The sequence below is a fragment of the Sciurus carolinensis genome, unplaced genomic scaffold (genome assembly GCF_902686445.1).
Source record: "Sciurus carolinensis unplaced genomic scaffold, mSciCar1.2, whole genome shotgun sequence".
NCBI lineage: Eukaryota > Metazoa > Chordata > Mammalia > Rodentia > Sciuridae > Sciurus > Sciurus carolinensis.
Window position 1 is genome coordinate 511150 of NW_025920116.1, and position 19849 is coordinate 530998.

Here is a 19849-nt window from a genome sequence, read left to right on the forward strand (position 1 = left end):
TTTTCTTACAAAGAATTTATAATTATTATAAGTAACTATAGGCTTGTAACTGCAGAATATTAATGAATGTAAAATCCATAAGACACAGAGGCATAAAGGTTGCTAATATTTTGTACATCCATAATTATATGTACATACATCTTCTGATATGTTATAATATTGGAAATATATTACTGTACTTTTATATAATTCTTCTCATGACAACTCTAATTTATTATTTATTTCTATACAGGTATTTAATAACTGTTGTATACTAAAAAATCTGGGAATATATCATTATTTTACCAACTCCATTTTCTTGAAAGAATAATAGTTTGCATTAGTATCTTACTAGAGGTATGTTGGTAGATATATCTTTTGTATTCTTTCCTTGACTTATCTTTAGTCATTTTAATAGATGAAATTTTATACTAAAGAATATATAACTTGTTAAATTTATTTATTTGGAGAATAAAACTATTTGTGCTTTAAGGAAATTGCAATGTACCCACACCCCTTTGATATATCTTACCTAATGGTTATTATATGTGCATATATCTACATACACACATATATTCATGTATGTCTACACACATTTACATTCATATGCAGATACACATACATTTACATATGCAGATGCATATATAAATGTGCACAGTTGCACATGTGCACATACAGATTTAAATATGCACATGTATACATAAAAACATACACACACATATGTAAAGCAACACCAATTAGGTAAAAACATTTCATAGTTAATTGTTTCAAATATTACATCATTACAGTTGTGATCACATATTTTTTATTTTTCTGTTATCTTATTTGATGTTTATGAATTACATATTTCATAACCGCTATACATTTTCCTTTGTCAGAATTACATGTATTTAATGAATTCTAATACTTCTTGGTCTAGTGAAGATATCAACGCCTTTCTATGTTCCATTTATTTTCCCAGGATTATTTGTAATTTTATAGTTTTATACATCAAATGATTAACATTTTGTTATTTTATTCCTTTAGTTGAAGGTTTTAAAATTTATTTTCTGGGGGACCCGGCAGACGCCGAGGAGGAAGAGCGAACCCGGACGGCGCCTCTCAGCCAAGGGATGACGACTTCAGGCGCTCTGTTCCCACGCCTGGTGCCAGGCTTTCGGGGGTCCTCCGAGTATTTGGTGGAGTTTCGGGCAGGGAAAATGTCATTGAAAGGCACTACCGTCACTCTGGATAAACGGAAAGGGCTCATATACATCCGGCAGACCGACGACTCTCTCATTCACTTCTGCTGGAAGGACGGGACATCAGAGACCGTGGAAGACGACTTGATTATCTTCCCTGATGACTGAGTTCAAGCGCGTGCCTCAGTGCCCCAGCGGGAAGGTCTCCATGCTCAAGTTCAAGGCTGGGTCCAAGCAGCTCTTCTTCTGGATGCAGGAGCCCAAGACCGACCAGGATGAGGAGCACTGCCGGGCAGTCAACAAGTACCTGAACAACCCCCCAATGCCTGGGCCCTGGGGGCGAGTGGGAGTGGGGGCCACGAGCTGTCCATGCTGGGTGGTGAGGGCGGCCTGCAGAGCCTGCTGGGGAACATGAGTCACAGCCTGCTCATGCAGCTCATTGGACCAGCGGGGACTGGGTGACCTTGGGGCTCTGATTGGGCCAGGTCTGGCCAGCTTGCTGGGCAGCAGCGGGCCTTCTGCCAGCAGCTCTTCGTCCAGCTCCTGGAGCCAGTCAGCAGCGGTCACTCCATCCTCCACCACCTCTTCTGCCAGTGCCACCCCAGCTCCCTCTGCCTCAGCAGGCGCCTCGGCAACCAGCCCAAGTCCTGCGCCCAGTTCAGGTAATGGAACCAGCGCAGTAGCCAGCCCGACCCAGCCCATCCAACTGAGTGACCTCCAGGACATTCTGGCCACCATGAACGTGTCAGCTGGGCCAGGAGGCAGCCAGCAGGTGAACCTTGCCAGTGTGCTGACGCCAAGGATCATGGTGCCCAACCTCGCCAACGCCGACGTTTAGCAGCGCCTGTTGCCCTACCTGCCCTTCCGGGAGTCACTGCCCCAGACTGCAGAGGAGATCCGGAGCACACTGACTCCGCCCCAGTTCCAACAGGCCCTGGGCATGTTCAGCACGGCCTTGGCCTCTCATCAGCTGGGGCGCTTCATGTGCCAGTTTGGCCTTCCTGCAGAGGCCATGGAGGCCACCAACAAGGGTGACAAGGAAACGTTTGCCAAAGCCATGCAGAACAACGCCAGACCGGAGCAGAAGGAGGATGACGCAAAAGACAAGAAGGACAATGAGGAGGTCATGAGTCTGAACTGAGGCGGGCATGGCTGGGGGGGCTGCCTGCTCCCATGGTGGTGCTCCACCTGCTCCTTTCTTCAGACCTCCTGATAAATAAAGGTCCTTTCTTTAAAAAAAAAAAAAAAGGTTATTTTCTGAAGTTTAATTTAATAAATACATTTTTTCTTCATTTTTGTTCTTTCATTATTTCATAATCACAGTTATGTGTTTAATGAATTAGGAATTTTATTTAAAAACAATGCAAACCTAATTGGTGTGTGACACTCACCAATATTGTATCATAGGAGTGCAGTGTGACAGCTGTCACATATTAAACCTACCAGTCTGTGCGACCAGCATTGATGTCAAGAGAAAACTTCAGTGCAATCCTGGAAGATCCCTCAGTTACCTGCCCAGTCATCTCTCACCCCCTCACTCCACAGTGCTGAACATTAACCACATGATTACCATAACAAGATTCCCACTTGTTTTAATAGAGGAAATCATACAGTATGCTTGAGACAGGATTTCTCTATATTTTTTGCCCAGTATTATGTTTGAAAATCATACACAACCAAGTTGATTTGAGTTTTGATTGTTAGTTGTTTGGGGCAATTAAAAAACATTGTTGCTTGAATATACTGGGATACACTGTATGATGAACACAGGGAATTCCATCAAGAAATATAATCTAAGAATGAAATTCCTGCAATACAGAGTATATTATATTCAACTTTATTAGATACCATCAAGCCATTTCCAAAGCAATTATGTCAAGTCACGCCCACTTCAAAAGCTTATGGTAGACAATTTCTGTTGATCTGCTTACTTGCTGATAAGTGTGTGATTTTTTTGATTGATTTTCATGCTGCTGTGCTTCAGGACTAACACCTTATATTTTCAATATGTACTTTCCAGTTGAATAGTGAAGTAAAATATCCTCACATATAAATATTAAACACTAAGACCTTTTTTTTCCTTTTTCTTTTTTCTTTTTTTTTCCCCTATTGGGCTAATTTTTTAAAAAATTGATTTGTAGTAGTAATTTATATATCTCATAAGTTTTGGATACTATTACATTTTTACCTTATATATTTATTAAAAATATCTTCATTTTATCCTATAATAGAGGACATTCAATGGTTTTGAAGGAGCAGGTGACCACTTACAATCTGCGTGGTGCAAGTCAACTCAGAGGAAGCATGAAGACCAGAGAGTTTATGTAACTAATTTGCACTCTCCTCCAAGTAATTTTTAAATCCACAAAATTCTGGTATATTTACAGAAACATTCTAGATCATGAGGCACATCCTATGAAACATTTTGGGTTCAAATCCTCCTCATAGTCCTTCTGCTATATAATGCCATGTTTTATTTACCACAAGATCAGAAGAAGTTGACATTGTCTCAGGTATTCTTATGAGGAGTCAAGTGAGCTACAGCGCTGCTGTTCCCATTTTCCTCCCTAGATGGCTTTTGCCAAATAATTAACTTCTTAATTTCAATGAAACCCATTTTTTTATAAAAAAATGTAATTATCAACTGATTTTGAATCCCCAAATTTAGGAAAACACTCTTTAATATTTTCTTTAAAAGCTGTATTATTTCACCATTTGGCTTTTGCACCACAATCCAACCAGAATTGATTTTTTTTTATGTGGTGAGCCAAGAGGTAAATTCTTTTATTGAGATTCGAAGAATTCAACATTTATTGACAAGACCATTCTCTTCTGCTTATTGTAACTATAGAGGTGGTGGTGGCATAATTAATTACAGCACATGAATGTTCTACATGCTCTATTCTTTTAAACCAAAGTGAATTTATTCTAACTGCTGTATCTTAGTAGCACAACCTGATAACCATTAGTGGAAACTCTCTTTGTTTTCCATTTCCAAGTTTCCTTCACTATTTTTACCCAATTGAGTTCATATATTCATTTTAGAATACACACACACACACACACACATACACACACACACATACACATACAAGGAATTATTTTTGAAGGAGGACTGTGCTGAACATTTAGTTTAAGGCTAATTGGATAAAATTGATGTCTTAACAATACTAAGTTCCCCAAACTCTGAAGCTGGTATATATTTGTCTTTGACCATTTCTTAACTGTATTATTATTTTTTTCCTTTTTGGGGAATTTTCACATATTTTATCAGATTAACTCTCAGCTATTTGATCTCTTTTATACTAATTGAATTGTGTTATAATTTAAATTTTGTTTTTATTCATTGTGAATAGAGTATTGAAATAAGGTTTTCATATATTGTCCTTGAATTCTATCATCTGGCTAACTTCCCGTGTTGATTCTAATACATATCCCTATGTATAACTGAGTCTTGTCTGCAGCCCAGTTGTGCCAGGACAGTGGGATAGGTTGCAGACAGGCCAAAGTAAGTCCCTGGATACATCATGGGAGACATATGATTTATGGGGGGAAAACTTCCAAGAGATAAGAGGCTGCACCAAGAAGAGTTCAGTGGCAACAGGCTGGCAGGGAACTCCTCTGTTCTTATGGCACTTTGCCTGGCAAATCTCCTCTTTCTCATGATGTTTTGTCTGATTTTGGTCACCTGAACAAGTGACCCATCTCCTTTCCACAAAATCCTTAATTCTGTGCCTGTCCCCACTGGGAGGAGTGTCCTATGTTAGGCTGCAGAAGCAGTGACATCATCTGCAAGAGCTTGCTTGATTTTCTTTTATGATCAACATCCCAAGGAGCAACTATCCTCTCTTGCATGTATGCAAGAAAGTTGCTTTCTTTGGGTAACACTGACTTGTCTCTGTTGGTTAAACAACTTTTAGAATTTCACTTAGATTTATTTATAGTGTTTTCAACTCTCTGTATAACTTTGTCAATGGTGGCTCTAGATATTACATTTTACACATGTAACTTTTGCTGCAAACATCACACATATTTTCAAAAACTACAAAGGACAAGGAAGGCCTCTTGCACTAACCCATACAACCATACTCCATCCTCCTTCTGGGTTCTCCCAGCATGCATAAGAGAAATCATGTTCCTTCAAGGTAATAGGTATCTGGACTTTCAGGCCCAGGCTTGCTCTGTTACCTTAAAGGGTTAGGTTTTTTGGGGGAAAGGGGTTGTTTTAGTCATTTTTTTTTTTTTGCTACTGTGACTCTAAGACCTGACCAGAACAATTTTAGGAGAAAAAGTTTATTTGGAGGCTTATGGTTTCAGAGGTCTCAATTCAAAGACAGCAGGCTCCATTCCTCCAGGCTTGAGGTGGTACTAAACATCATGGTGGAAGAGTGTGGCAGTGGGAAACAGCTCACATAATGATCAGGAAGCAGAGAGAGAGACTCCACTCTCCAGATACAAAATATATGCCCCATAGCCCTGCCCCCAATGGACCACTTCCTGCAGCCACACCTCAGTGAATCCCATCAGGGATTAATGCACTGATAGATTAAGGCTAAAATCCAATCATTTCTCCTTCAAGCCTTCTTGCATTGTCTCACACATAAGCTTTTGGGGAACACCGTATCTAAACCAAAACAAGGGCATTCAGGGACATGGTGTTTTTAATGTTCCTTTTAATTAAGATACTATACAGCATGTTCTTTAGATTTTCTGTGTTCACTGTCATATCGTGTACTAATAATTTTACTTTCCTATGTAACATTCAAATCAATTGCTTGCATTACAATGATTAAGGCACCTATTGCAATGTTTTATGAAAGTAAGGACAGTTTCTTTATTGGATGAAATTTTCCATGGACTTTTCATGTTCTGGAATATCTCAGAAGTAAGGTACAACTGTCTTTTGGTTCTAGCCTAATTTTCAACTACATTTGAATTGTGCACACAGACTTTTAAACTAGAGAGATTATCTTCCTCTGGAGAAAGGTCAGATTTGTTTGCTCTGTACAATAATAAAGATAATGTCTCCCTCAAAGGCAAATGTTAGATCTGCTTTCAACCACTGCAAAACCTGCAGGTTCCTTGACCTCAGGGTTTCTCTGCTGTGAGGCAAGCCCACATTGTGCACAGCATCCGCCATGCTGCCCAGCATTCCATGATTTGGGGAGAAAGGTAAGAGATGCTCAGAGTGTTTGACATGCTGTGCTGATGTTGTCCTTGCCTGATTCCCTGGTTTGCTCTTTTCTTTTGTTCACATCCATGAAACAGCAACACACATACCTAAGAGATTGCCACTAAGGTAAACTTTAAGATCCTTTATAGATTTTTGACAATTTTTTTCCAGATTTCCTCTTTGACCCTGGATTTTTTTGTTCACAACTGATTTTCCCAGTATTTGGAAATTTTTGTGGTATTTTGAAATTGATGTGTATTTCAATTATATTGTGGTTGGAGAATACAACCGTATCACCTCAATTAATTAAAATTTTTGAGAATTGTTTTAAGAGCCAGGACATAGTCTTACTCGATATATTTTCTGTGGTCCCTTGGAAAGAACGTGTATCCTACTATTTTGGATGGAGTGTTCTGTGTCAATTATATCTGCTGTTTTAATGATGTTGCTGAGATTTCTTCATCCTTGATGACATTTTACTCATTCAGTTATTTGGAAGTTTCTAAAGTTTCTGACAATAAAGTTGGGTTTCTCTATATATCCTCATAGTTTTATCAAGTTGTGCTTCATGCATTTTTAAGCCCTAACTTTTGGCACCTGCACATTTAGCACTATTAAGTCTTTGTGATGCATTTTGTCTTTTATTCAGTGACTCAATTATATACTTTTCACATAAATGACCCATTATATAGCATCTTTTTTTCATGATAATTTTCTATGCTTTGAAGTCAACTTTACCTGATGGAAATACAGTCAGTTCTACATTTTTTGATTGATCAATGTCCAATACATCCTTTTTCACTTGTATGTTAACTGCATATATCATTGCATTTGAAATAAGTTTCTAAGTTAGGTAGTGACTTCTAATCATTATTCATTAATGTTTCTTAACTGGTACATTTAGGTTATTTACACTTAATGTGATCATTGATGCTTTTGGGAACTATATCTGCTATTTTTTTCCTGCTTTTTTTCTCTCTCGTTTTTCTTTTTCACTTCCTGCTTTTCTGTTGGTTAAACACTTTTCAGAATTCATTAGATAAATTTATAATGTTTTTGACTCTCTGTATAGCTTTATCAGTGGTGGCTGTAGACATTGTATTTTATACAAATTACTTCTTCTGCAAACATCACACATTACTTAGAAAACTCCAAATGAGAAAGAAATTCTATTGTGCTAATCCAAATGGCAATGCTCCCTTCTCTTCAGGTTCTCTAAGGTTGCTTGTTTTACCCCTTCCTTTCTGTTTAGACAATTCAGGCTGGTCATTTTTTTAGAGTAAGTCTCCAGGTAACAAATAGTTTCTTAGTATTTCTTTATATGGGTATGTAAATTTCCCCTTCATGTTCAGAGAATATTTTTATTGGATATGGAATTCCAAGTTGAACATTATTTTTAGAATATTTGAAAATGCTATGCAAGTTCTTTCTGGATTTCCTGATTGCAGTGAGAAATAATCTGTTATTCTAATTATTTTTCCTTTAAAGGCATGATGTTACCTTCTCAATCATGGGATTTGTGATTTTTCTTTCTCTTTATTTTTCAGTAGTTTAAATCTTACATGTTTAAGATTTCCTTGCTGAACCTTTCTATATCTTACCTGTTTTTTTTTTATTCAAGCCTGTATATAAATTATTTGAAATATTTTTATGGTGGTTGATTTTTAATATTGTATTACTCCAATATCTCTGTAATCTCACTTGGCATTTTTTGATCACTTTTCTTCACAATTTCATGTCTTCCTTTTTCTTGGTTTGATGGATAACTTTTATAAAACGAGGGAATTAGAGTGTTGTGCTAGGAGATTCTGTACCATTTTAAAGCCGTATTTGTTAACTGACTTCTTCTGATACTGCACCACCTGGTATTGCCTAGAATGAGAGCTTCAGTACATTTCCCATGTAGCCTGACACCAAAGGGGACAGGTAGTTAAAATCCTGTTTCTCTACTAGACTACCTCTGATATCATCCCCACAGAGAAATGGGTGGGGACAATTTGTTACAATCTTACAAGGACAGAATTCTAGTCCCCCTTAAAGTCTTTGCTGATTTCAGTGGACATGGTAACATAGTTCTTTTTTACCCACACCTGTTTTGCTTTTGGGGTAGAATAAATCATTATGGTCTAAAATTATTTTGAGTTGCCAAGTTGCTTCTCTTCCTGGTCATTTGGCAAGAGAAAATTAGACTTTTCTTTCTTTATTTCTTTTTGTTTGTTTGTTTGTCTGCCCCTGTATGTGTTTTCAGGTTGGTAGCATCTTCAACTCCAGGTAATTGATGCATAGGGCATAAATAAAATGCAGGGAACTCACTATTGTTCTTTCACAGGGCAGAGATACCTATTCAATCTTCATCAGTTTTCTGGTGCTTGTTTTGTACAAAATGCCCTGGATTTTCAGCTGTATTTAGTCAAAGAAATAAGGGGGACACATGCCTAATCATCTACCTACTAATGCATCCTCTTTGCTTGAGATTTTAAAATTTAATCTGGGTTCATGTGAAATATCAGTGTGTAATTTACATTTTATGTAATATACGAGTCTACTTTGAATATTAAAATTTATTCTAGTCTCCATTAGAAACTTTGAGGCATATTCCAGCATTTCTTATTCTATGGAAGAGTTTGTGCATGATTGATGCTATTTCTTAAGTCTTTGAAAATTACTAGTGAGACTACGTACACCAAGGGTTTCCTTGTGTTTTTTAAAATTAAGTTTAAGTTATGTTATAAATATAGGTTCTATCAGATTTTTCTCTTATCTTTATTGACAAATTACACTTTTCACATGATTTTCTCATTATCCCAACAATCATTTCATGTTCATAAAATTACTTATGATATCCTCTCAATTTTTTTAAACAGCCATTATGCCTTGGTGGCATCCCAGTTTTGCATTCCTGACCCTTTAATTTGTGGTTTCTTTTTTCTTTTTTTTAAATTCATTCTTACTAATTGTTGATTTAAGTATGCCTTTCAAGAGAAAATATTTGACTTTTTAATTATTTCTATATATATTTTTCTTCCATTAATATCTAGATTACTCATTTTTTCCCTTATTTTTTTCTTAATATGCTGTTTTTTTCTTAGCTTCTTAACAATGAGATTTATATGTTTTGTTTTGTTTTGATTTGCTAGTCATGTGCATTTAGGGTGACAGACTTTTGCTTAACTGCTGGGATAGCTGTATCCTTTTCATTCAATCACAGCATCAATACTGGCCTAGCTCAAACTAGTTTTAAATTTGTTATAATTTCTTGCTTGACTGATTATTTAGAAGTATACTACATGATTTCCTAGCAGGTAAGGAATATGCAGTTATGTACTTTTCTTTGTTTGTTTCTCCATGATTCTGCCACAAATAACATTCTCAGTTATTTGTATCATTTAAAGTTGTTGGAATATGTCTCCAGGCAGTATGCAGAGGACAAAGGAAGCAACAATTTTGTACCTATGAGGTGGGAGCAGTCAGCTGAGGGAGTTGATCCCTGGAAAACCTGGTGATATTTCTGAATTCTGCAACATCATGTATATGCTACCAGACTAGCTCTGCTGCCTACAACCACTCTGCACCTGTAAAGATTATGAGAAGCAACTCCTTTTAATATATTAGATTTTATGATCCCTGGGACATGAGAAACAAGCAAGAGATCAAAGTAGCTTTCTGTCTGGAGGCAATTTCCAGACTGCCACACAGGAATACAGTGGTGAACACAGTAAAGCAACCTGGGAAGGTGAGCAGTCCTGCAAGACTGGAGAGGCTGGCATTTGTGCACCAGACTCAGGAAGGGAATGCTGAACAGGTAGAGTTTCAGGTTTTGGACAGTTACCCTAAAGTCTTTGGCGTAGGTTTAGCTGAACATAAAAAGTGATATAGTGAGGCTTGGAAGACAATAGGCATCAGGACATTTAAAAATCAAATCCAAATTCTGGAGATAAAAATAAATAATCTGAAATAAATATGTGCTTGATAAGATTAACAGTAGTTATTAGAGATTGCAGAAGAAAATGTCAGAAAATTACAGGCATCACAATAGAAACCATAACAAAATGAAGTCAAGAGAGGAATAAGATTAGAAAAAAATGATTAGGATACCAAATGTCTATGGCAAAAAAATAACATAAAATATGTGGAATTGAAGTTCAAGGAGATAAAGGGGATATGTAACACATATTTACTAAAATATTAGCCATGATTTTTGAAGTTAATAAAAATGATGATTGTGAGCATTGCTTAGTTCTATGTTACTAAGTTTCAAAGATTGCAGGGTAATCAGATTCTTCCAGACTTCCCAGTGTAACTCTATAGACCCTAGTAAATATAAGTCATAACCTCATAACCTTGATTTTGCTTTTTGCTTAGAAAGAGTCTAATAAATAAAAAAGAAATGGGAATAAAAGAAGAAAATAAAATACAATAAATTAGCTGGGTCTTTTTTAAAAAAAAATTTTAAATTTGCTGGGAAGTTGGAATCATACTATATGTTGCTTAAGTACCCTCCAAAATGCTGATTTCCCCCACACATTACTTCTACCATTTAAGAAATGATAGCCATGCAGAATCACAACCATTTCAACTTGCATCTCATCTTAGATGTTAAATCTAGTCTCAGAGGTTGCAAAATTCATGAATTCTTAAGTTATAAACAAGAAGTTAAAGATCTTAATGGATATGTGAATACCCACAACTAGTCATTCTGCCTAACTGATATCTTCAAGTCCTGAATATATTTCCAATTCATTTGGACCAAGTAAGTTAATTTGTCTTAAGGCAGCTTGTGTTGCAGGATTCAGTTGTTCCCCTAATTGTTTCTCCAGTGCATTAAAGTAAGGGCTAGATAAGATCAATCCTCTTCTCTACAGTTCTGCACATCCTCTACTCTTCTGTACAGGATACATCTGGTTTGACTACATCATGTTCACACTGCTATTAAACATAAGCTACTGTATAAATTTAAGATGTTGTATGAACACCAGAAATGTTTTAAATACTTTGTGTAATTTGTGCCTGACTTTTGTTTTATATTGTTCCATAAATTCTAAAGAAAATTTTTATTGAAAAAAAAAAAGTAAAATAAAAATAAAGTGACTACACACAATAGAAATGCCTCATGATGCTAACACAGAGCAGGGAGGTGGGAGGAGAGAGGATCCATCCAAACAACCATTTAGGCTTGTCAGAGTTCATTTACTGAATTAGCGAAGTGACCACTCATGGCTACTGCTGTGTGACTGCAGCCCCCGGGGCAGGAGTGGGGCACCGGAGAAGGAGCTCAGATGTAGGAGCCAGGTGCTCGAATCAGTGGTGCAGGCTGGGGGGCCTGGTGCCCTCATCGGTGGTGCAGACCCCAGGAGCCTGGTGCCCTCATCGGTGGTGCAGGCCCCAGGAGCTGGGTGCCCTCATCGGTGGTGCTTGCCCCAGGAGCCTTGTGCCCTCATCGGTGGTGCAGGCCCCAGGAGCCGGGTGCCCTCATCGGTGGTGCAGGCCCCAGGAGCCAGGTTTCCTCATCGGTGGTGCAGGCCCCAGGAGCCGGGTGCCCTCATCAGTGGTGCAGGCCCCAGGAGCAGGGTGCCCTCATCGGTGGTGCAGGACCCAGGAGCCGGGTGCCCTCATCAGTGGTGCAGGCCCCAGGAGCAGGGTGCCCTCATCGGTGGTGCAGGCCCTGGGAGCTTGGTACCCTCATCAGTGATGGCCCCTCCCTCGCTCCCTCCTCCCCCCTCCTCTCTCTCCCCCTCTGACTAATTGCAGTACAGAGGGAGCCCATGTTCCCCTCCTTCCTTGAAGATCCATCTCTATCATAGTATAAGCCATTACCCATGCGTTTTTCCAGATGCTGTGCATCTGGGCAGGGGCCTGAGGAAGGCTGGAAATTACTGCCTTTCACCCAAGCACTTGAAATTCCTTGTTTGGTTGGTTGGTTTTGTTTTGTTTTGAAGTATGAAAAATCTCAGTGGCACCAGAGACAGATGTTTAGTGACAGGGAAGCAGGCACACTCTGCCTTACATGGAGGGCCCGTGGAGGTGCTCTCAAATGCACAGCGCTGCTGGAGAATGTCATCGTCATGCCCACAGGAGAGAGGCCATGTGTTGCTCTCGTTTCCACCCAGAAATTCCCAGAGCAGCTCACCTTCCACCATGGATCTGACTTCCCCTCCTGTGTTGGAGATTAGACCTGGATCTTCCTTGCCTGTCAGTACCAGGGAGCTGAAGAGGGCAGTGGTCTCAGGATGCAGCAGTCAACCAGGGACCCTTGTCAGGGCACACACGGCAATGGTCTAGAGTCACATAGGGTGGTCAGGATGTGGGGTCCTGCCTGCCTCTAGGATGAATGTCCCTCGAAGTACAGGACAGCTGAGGTTGAACCTCAGATATGTGAGGAAGGCGCCTAATCAGTGACGGAGGCAGCAGCGAGCTCAGAGACTCCAGTGTCCTAAGCAGGGTGTGGATGGCATGGACAGGAGACTCAGGGCATCTCACAGAGGAGTCTGCTGCCCAGTAAATCCAGTACTCCTGGCCATTGCGGTCACCAAATATGGTCCCACAGATCCCTCAGGCAGTGCCACCCAGGAAGACCATCCACTGTTTATTTCTTTTTCCGGGATGGCCCTGTGCCAAACACCTTGGTAAGTTCCCACGAATCCCTTTTGATGTTCAAGTGACAGTTCCACCAGGTGGAAGTTTGCCTCCACTTAGAGGCAGGGCAGAGAAGAGGAGTTTACAGATGTGCTGCTCCTGCAGCTGAAGAAGGGGAAGGTGGAGTCCCTGCTGGTTGTGGATCCCCCGGAACCTCAGTTTCCTTATCTGTAGAATGGGGCATTGATGCCTGTGTGCCTGCTCCACATGCATCTCTTGAGAACCCTGTGCACATGAGGGACCTTTGAAAAGATGAGGCATCAGAACAAGGAAATCATGACAGTATCATACCTGGAAGAACTTAAGCCCACGTTCATGGTGAAAAGCTTGGCAGTCACCGGGACAGGATGTGGTAGATCAAGGTTTAAAACCTGGCCAGGTTTGGGCTACAGTCTAATGATGCACAGCAGAGGCATCATATGCTTGGACTGACACAGTGCTTCTGCTTCAGGATGCTACTTGTCATGTTGTTGAACAGACTGGTTATATAATGTTATTTCAAACAAACTTATTTAATTGTTAAGGTTTTACAGAAGGCACCTGGCGTAATGGTAAAGGCCCCAACCCCGAATCCCAGTGCAGTAGCCTTCTATGTGCCCCACCAGCCCCCAGCTTCCCTTGGAGCCTGGCTGCGGATCCTGATGGCCTCAGGGACTTTTAAAAACTTGGTGTTCGGGTGCCACCCAGATCAGCTAAATTAGAGCCCCTGTTGTTGGCATCCTTAAGCACTCTGCACACAGATGACCATGCATTCACTTTTGCAGCCAAGGGTGAGGCACTGCTCCCTGTGGGGCAGGTGTGAGGAGCCCACTTTGTAGGTGGAACCGTCTGTCTGTCCTGCTCAGCAGAACTGAGACAGAGGTGAACAAGTGACCCCGGGCTGTTCCAGTCAGTCTTTATTTTCAGGATGTGATGGAATGTTCTGTCATCCTCTGTGTCATGAAATGTTATTCTTAGGAATATCCCCAGCCATTTAAAACCATAAGACCATTGTCACTGCTGGCCATACCTAAGCGGGGTGGTGCAGCGCCGGCTGTGGTTGGGTCTGGGTGAAGCACCCCACTATTTGAGTACAGAGTCAGGATTCTCTGAGGAAACAGGCTTTCTCCCTGAACCATACATGTTCCCATGCCAGTCACCTCTGCCCTTAGGGCCTTGTGGCCCTATGTGATGCTCATTCCTCTCCACTCTTATCATTAAGGACATCCCAGCCACCTGGCCTTCTGGCCACCAGTGCCCCTGAGTCACCTCCTCCCTGTGCCTGGAACCATCTTTTCCTGATACAGTTACCCTCCTGTCCCCCCCTTCCCAGGCTTCATGGTCTCTTCCCATGTCCCCTCCACAGTGAGGCCACCAGGTGAGATAGCACTCCTCACACAGCCTCCCGCTGTGGGAAACTACACACTGCACTGACCTCCCGCTGGCCCTGAAGAAGAGTCTGAGGGCCCGGCTCCTCCCCTGTGAGCCTCCCTGCAGAGGAGGCTCCGCCTCCCATTTCTGTTCCCTCCACCCCTAGACCAGAGCTTGGCACATAGTAGGCACACATGGTAGGCACCCAGGAAGCATCAACAAAGAAGCAGAGGAGCACAACAGAGTCCCTCGCCTCAGGAGCTGGTGTCAAAGTCACCCATGGGGCCTCTCCAGTGGCCCTGGGCCTCCATCAGAGGAGCTTTGCGGTTGTGCCTGGCCTGAGACAAGGACAGATTTTTGACAAAACTAGCAAACGTGTCAAAGCCTGGGGAACTACCCCTCCGAGGCCCTGGTGTTCTGTTCAGAGCCGTCGGTGTTGGGGACAGCGAGGTGTTAGGAACAGTGAGGACTCAGTGTGGCTCTTCATGAGATGCTTTTTATTTTTAAAATGCCTGAAGGACTCTGTGCCTACCTGAATGTGCCCAGGTCTGTCCTGGTTCAAATGGCAGAGACAGGGGTGTGTGACAGAACATTTGGTGGTAAATATTTTTTAAAACTCCCAAAAAGAGAAAAGTTGCAAAGAAAACTAAGAAGCCATGTCTGGCCCCAAATGCACCTGTCTTCCTGTTCTGGGTTTTCGCACACACATGCTGGGTTCTTCTGAACCACGGAGCCAAGACCTGCTATGTGGGGGTAAAGTTGGTGATTCTTCACCCCTAACTATTGAAGAATTAAAAAAAAAAAAGACTTTTTTCAACCCACAGCTCCATTGTGAGAGCCCAGTGGTTTCAATCCAGTATTATTATCTCACCTGCAGACCTTCCTCAGAATTTTGCCCATTATCCAGAAAATGTCTTCTTTAGAGAATGAGAGGCAAATCCCTTGAAGTGTCTCCTCCTGTCTGTGCAGTGCCCTTGCATTCTGGAAACCTCAGTTGGTATTTCTGTGTGTGTAGTGACCCTGACACTCCTGAGAAGTGCTGGCCGCTGTCTTGTCCACAGTCTCCTGCTCTCGGTGGGTGGTGACTCTTGGGCCACACGCTAGCTTGCCCCCTGCTGATGGTGTCGTCTTCCATCTTCCCATGAGCTGTGCAGGGCAGGTTTCTCCACGAAGATGCTGTCCCTCATTTTGCCATTAGGGACCCTCTTGGAGGGCACTTTGAGACTCTGGAGACCTCCCTGCCTGCCTGGGACACTTCCTCAGTGTGAGCATCCACTGGTGGTTCTTGCCTGAATCCCACATCACCAGGCTGACTGCTGAGGGCGATGGTCGTTCCAAGGTCCCCCTCACTGCCGAGCCACTGCTCTGCTCCTGGGAGGGGCTGTTCTCCATGCCACACACCTGCAGCCTGGGCACACATACATGCACATGCACACATTTGTTTTCTTATTTCTCAGTGTGGACTCAGGATATCTTTTCAGCGGGTATGAACCCTCATAGTGCACGTGTGTTGTGACTGAAGTCCTCCCGTCTGACCTGTGTGGCTTCGAGGTCAAGCGTATCTCTGGTTGGGCACCGTGACTCTACTTTTTCAAGCACTTCCTTGAGTTCATTCTTCCATTCAGAAGAGACCTGCTGCCAGGTTGCTGGGTGCTGGGTCTCAGTGCCCGTGTGGGCCCAGTGGTGCCTGGTGGCAGAACTGTCCTCCATGTGGTAGAATGTGGTGCAACAGCCCTGGCCTCTGTCCCCTGAATGTCACTGGCACCTCTTATCAAGTTCTGATAACCAAAAACATGCCAGGTGTTCTGGGGGCTGGAGAGGGGACAGGGGCAGAATCGCCCTTATTGAGAACTGGACCCTCTTCACAGATGACCCCAGTAGAGACAAGTCTCTGTGTGCACACTTGTGCAGCGTGTGCATGTCTGTGGAAAAACACAGGCAAACACAAGGTGCTTATTTCTCTGTTCAAGCTGTGAGTTCCGCTGCTTCCTCCAGCCGCAGCCCAGGGTTGCTCAGGGGGGCCCGTGCCCCATGTTTGTCATCTATCCCTGTGGAAGAGTCTAGGCACCATGGCTCAGCCTGGCGAGCACATGTCCTAACTGCAGACTGGCCACCACTGGCTTGGATCCGACATGTCCCCAAAGGTCCTTGTGTTAAGGCCTGGTCCCCAGGCCTGTGCACAGCAAGGTGATGGGAACTCTAAGAGGGAGGCCCTAGTGGGAGGTCTTAGGTTGTGAGGGGGCATGCCCTCCAAGGGGACCATGGGACCCTGGTCTCTCTCATCTGCCTCCCTGTCGGACAACTGACTCTGTCTACCTCACATGTCACCCAAGATCTACCGGTCTGCTAAGCCTCAGACTGGAACCTCCACAACCTCGCACCAAGTCAGCCTCCTGCTGTGCGATGACTTCTAGTGTCCGTCACGGCAGCGGCCCCAGGCCTACCAGTCTACCTGGCCATGCTCCACGGTTGCTCTCTGAGCCCTGTGACCCTGGGCTGCAGGCTTCCCAGTCACCTCGATACCAGGAGTCTGGTTTAGTGGTCAGCAGTCTAAGGCTCATGGCCAACCACTTGTTTCTATAAATCGAGTTTTCCTGACACAGAGCCACAGCTGTTCGTCACCCTGTCACTGGCCACTGTCCTGCCACATGGCAGAGCCAAGCAGTTGCAAAGCCAGCACTGGTGGCAGCCTCACCCTTGTGGAGAAGTGTGTGTCCTGGTCTCAGGTCACCACATCTTGGTGCTTTCCACTGCCTGTCACTGTGGACCCCTCTACCTGCTCTGCTGCTGCAGGAGCAAGAATTGGTGCCCAGGCTTGTGAAGTAGGAGTAAGCAGGCCTTTGCCTGGGCGGGCAGCTCCGGGCTTCCCTGCAGGCCCCGTGTGGGTGCCCTTCCATTCCTTCCAGGGTCCTCCGACCACACCTGTGCTGACTGGAGCGCAGGAGGTGGCAGTGCGACTGGCCTTGCCCCACGCCTGCTCTCCAGGTTTCTGTTCCAGCCCCCACTGTGGTACTGGCCCAAGTTCTAGTGGGTTCCTGAACCCACTAGTGGCTCCCAGAGCCACATGGCAGCCCCTGGAGGGTCCCTGTCCTGGGTACTCTCAAGATGCCTGCAGACTCATCTGGGTGCTGGGATGGATGTATCACTTGGTGCTGTTGCAGAGAGGGCCCTGTCTCCACAGGCACCTGCTCCTGTTGGGGCTCCCCAGGCTCCCCAGGGTGCCTTCCTCCTTATTAGGAAGCGAATATAGTGTCAGTGACAGGACTGCTTCTTGGTGCTCACATGAGAAATTTTCTGCTCTCAAGTTGCCAGGACATTGCCTGCCCACATGTGTCCCTCGAGATCCCTGCAAAGCACACCTGTGACCCCAGTGACTCAGGAGACTGAGGCAGAAGGATTGTAAGTTCAAAGCCAGCCTCAGCAATTTAGGGAGGTCTTAAGCAACTGACTGAGGCCCTGTATCTAAATAAAACTCAAAAGGGCTGGGCGTGCGGATCAGTGGGGGAACCCCCCTGGGTTCAACCCTCAGTGCTGGGAAAAGAAAACCTGCAACTCCACATGTGCTCGGCCTTCGAAATGGTGCTTCTGTCCCTTCCTCTGTCCATCCTCTGGACTCCTCCACCTGCTGTCGGGAAGATGGAGGTCAGAAGATTCATGCCCTTAGTTGGCGTTAGGACTGCCATGCCTGGTTCAGGAGAATAGTGCAAGGTGACGTGGAGTGGCTTGGCGTCCATAGTGAGGTGAGGTCCTAGTTCAGGTTCTGAGCATTGAAATGGGTCCCAAAGATGTGAGATGGACGAAGCCCTTTCTGTGTGCATATTGCACGGGGCGGGAATGGGAACCCAGCAGAGCTTGCCAGCCCCTTGAGATGGAATGGCCCTCCTGAGCCAGCCTCCTAAACCAGGCCTGAGGTGGAGGGGTGTCCACTGCTGGGGCCAACTGGAGACTGAGTGCAGCCACCTGCTGTTGTGGGGGAGCTCACTCCATTTCCTCTGCCACCCCACACGTGGCTCCATGTTCCTGGGACCCCAGCTACATAGTGGCAACCCCAGGTGTAGTCTAATTGGCGACAGAGGTTTCTGGATTTGGGGTGATGTGGAACAGTCCCAGGGGCCAGAGGCTCAGCCTCCATGGTCCTTCTAGGAGCAGGAGAGACAGGAGATGGGCAGAGCAAGGCGGGGCATGTGAGAGCCAGTCATCGCCATGGCTGGTGACCTGAGGATGTTTGTGGTTCCCAGAATTGTCCTGGTGAGGCCGGGCACAGTGGAGAGGGGAGAAATCGGCAAGGCATGCCACAGATGAATTCCTGAACTGGTTTTTCTCCACCTTTCTTTTGAATTTTGTCCCACCTCCTCCCAAACATTGGCAGTGGACAAAAACACCAAAGGGTGCTGAGTAGGGTCTCAGTGTCCACCTCTGCCTGGCCACACTCTCGTGACGATTTCATCAGCCTGAATTATCCACTTTATTTTCTTGTAATGAGATCAACCCTATATGCAGCAGTGGGCAGGGCATCTCTGGGTCTCATCAACTTGCTCCACAGAGGTGGGACCCACTGGCGTGTGTGCCCCTGGCCAGAGAGGGTCTCCATCTGCCTCATGGGAAGGAAGGGAGTGGGAGCTGTTCCCAGGCCTGGCTCAGCCCGGGGTCAGGCCAGGGTGTTCCTTCTGGGGAAAGTTTCTTTTCATTGTCTAGCAAACTAGTCCGACAAGCATGTGAGACGGAGAACTGTTCCTCTGCCACAGCCTAGAAATGGCCTCGTCAGGCTGGTCCCTTGATCCTGAGTCCCCTGTCTATCTTGCTCCTTGCTGGGGATCTCAGGACCCACCAGGAGGGTTCTCCTGTGCCCAGGATGCTCCTCCTCAGCTCTCACCAGAAGGACTGGGGAGGTGTCGCTTGCTCAGCACCAGGGCATCTTCCTGGGGTCAAGGGCATTCGTAACAAGTGCCCACTAACATGGCTCCTGACAGGTGCCAGGGACCAGAGGCCATGCACAGTGAGGTGACAATTCCCATTTTGCAGGTGATTGAAAATGGGCCTCAGGAAGGTGGCAGCAAGTGCAGCTGCCTGCAGACTCTGGGGCTTCGGGGCTTCGGCGACTCCCTGTCAGAACCAGGCTCCCTGCAAAAGCTGCCCACTGTGCGGTGCCTGGCAGGTTAGAGACTGAGGCCTGTCACCTCCACGTGCCCTGCCTGCCTGCCACAGTGGCCACCTTACTTCCTCCTCCCTCCCCTGTCTCCCCAGCAGTGCCCTGAGAGGTGCTGATGGGTTTTCTTGGTTGGGCGGGGGGGCTGCAGCCAGGGGAGTTTGAGGAACACTGTGTCTGCTCGATCCCCAGGTGAACCTCCACACTGCTCACGGCCAAGGCCCTGACGGGTCTGCAGCAGGGATGCATGCCAAGTGGACAGCACCCAGGCCGCTGGGTCCCAGGGCAGTCCATTAGCATCCTGCAGGGAGGGTTGAAGGGGCACTGATTTAAACATGTTATCTTTTTAAAACCCACTTTCTGTGACGTTCTTCACCCAAGGGCTGC

General features: G+C 44.5%; 1 pseudogene; it reads left to right on the plus strand.

Moving 5' to 3' along the window:
* The first annotated feature begins 1091 nt into the window (after positions 1–1091).
* On the plus strand, positions 1092–2301 carry LOC124973584 (proteasomal ubiquitin receptor ADRM1-like; annotated as a pseudogene).
* The last annotated feature ends 17548 nt before the right edge of the window (positions 2302–19849 follow it).